At 36.2% G+C, this 1,992-nt stretch overlaps 1 protein-coding gene across 2 annotated transcripts in view; it reads left to right on the forward strand.

Moving 5' to 3' along the window:
* Window positions 1-1,992, forward strand: part of ZNF234 (zinc finger protein 234) — a 12,778-nt gene that overhangs the window by 8,031 nt on the left and 2,755 nt on the right. The window lies entirely within an intron of this gene.

The following is a 1,992-nucleotide window of genomic DNA, read 5'->3' on the forward strand; positions in this document are numbered from 1 at the left end:
ATGAGCCATATTAAGAAATGCATCTTTCATTTTAACCAGAGCAATGAAAGAAACATTTTGCATGTAGATTGATATGCACGGCTTTAGTAGGCATTTCACATAAGGACCCCTTTTCTGCTAATGCTCTGATAGTTTCTATCCTGGTTTTTTTCTGAATGCTTTTTATAAGATTTTAAACTGTAGCTCACTAAAGGGCTATAGTTTTCAATTTGAAAAGCTGTTGTGAAAGGTCAATTTATTTGTATCTAGAGCTTCAGAAGGCCCTCTTGCTTTCTTTTCATCCCAAGGGCTTCTTGCCACCTTTGGTTTTTTTCATGAACATCACCTTTGGTGTTTCCCTATCTCTCATACAGCCTTTCAGCTTCCCCACAAAATTATAGTTTTCAGTCTTTTTTCTATTTCAGATAACTTACTTGAAAAAGATATTGTCCTCCTAGGTCTTGGTTTTAACTGTCACAAAAAAGTCAAAGTGGGGCTCATTTATTTGACATGCATTTGTTGGGCACTCAATGTGACAGGCACAGTTCTGGACAATGGTTATAAAGTGGGAAAGTGTAAAATGTGTATAACGTCCAAATTGTAAAATGTTTCCCTCGTTGATGCTGCATTGTGGTAGCAAAGATATACATGAAACAGTCAATGACTTAGAGTGTCAGATGGTAAAAAGTGCTGTGAAGAACATAAACAGGTTCAAATTGTCAGAGGTGAATTGAGTCAGGACAGGATTTATCATTTTTTGTTTTCATTTTCAATGACTTATCATTTTGAATTGGGTGAGGACAGGATTTATCATTTTTCCTTGGGTGGTAAAGAAGGCCTCATTGGTGAGTGGCCATTGAACAGGGACCTATAAGATATGAGGAGTCATCTGTGTCACTATCTGGGTAGAGTTCCTGTCCAAATATAACTCTTGTAGGGTTGGCTTTCAGTGTTCACACTGTAACCTCATCTTTTCTTTCTCCCAGGCTCTATCTCAGTTGTAAAAGGTTAGCTTCTACTTTTTTACTTTTTCTTCTTCTGGAGGTTTGAATTACTATCAGATTTTAGAATAATATGTTATCAGGTTCAACTTTCACTTTTGTCTTCCTGAAGGAAACTTGCGACAGCAACTAAAGATCCACTTTCTGCTTATACGCTATATTTTGGTCAGTATGTGGTTAGATATTTGCTCCCAACGTGCAAGCTGTGTTAAACATTACAGTCACCTAGACACTGAAGTAACTTTCCAATAAAATGACCCAAGGCAGAGTTATATAGAAGCTGTTTATCAAATGTCTGCTGAAACAAAGGAGGAAGCAGCTTTTAAATGACTATTCCTACATGGAGGGGAATAAATTTTTCCCCTGTGAAAATTTCCTCAGAAGTACTTTCTAAACTTTAGTGGAAGAGTTTCTTGAAAAAGTATAGATACCATTGTACAACTTTAGAAACTTTGGAACATCAATAAAGATAAACCTTTTAGAAGACACATTTTAAACTTCATTTATATTAGAAGTGATCAAGAGTTGGTAATAGTTGCCAACTCATTTAATGTCTGTCAACACAGAAAAATAAGATTAGGTGCATATGTTGTACAGAATTCAGGAATAAGTTGACCCTTGAACAACATGGGGTTTGGAGGCACTGATCCCCCTTGCAGTCAAAAATCTGTGTATAACTTTTGACTCTCCAAAAACTTAACTACTAATAGCCTACTGTTGACTGGAAGCCATGCCAATAATATTATATAGTCAATTAACACATATTTTGTATGTTATATGTATTATATACTGTATTCTTACAATAAAATAAGCTAGAGAAAAGAAAATGTTATTAGGAAAATTATAAGGAGAGGCTGGGTGTGGTGGCTCACGCCTGTAATCCTAGCACTCTGGGAGGCCGAGGCAGGTGGATCGCTTGAGCTCAGGAGTTCAAGACCAGCAAGAGCAAGACCCCATCTCTACTAAAAAAAAATAGAAAGAAATTAGCTGGACAACTAAAAATATATAGAAA

The sequence above is a fragment of the Propithecus coquereli genome, unplaced genomic scaffold (assembly GCF_000956105.1).
Source record: "Propithecus coquereli isolate 6110/MARCELLA unplaced genomic scaffold, Pcoq_1.0 Scaffold42, whole genome shotgun sequence".
NCBI classification, from domain to species: Eukaryota; Metazoa; Chordata; class Mammalia; order Primates; family Indriidae; genus Propithecus; species Propithecus coquereli.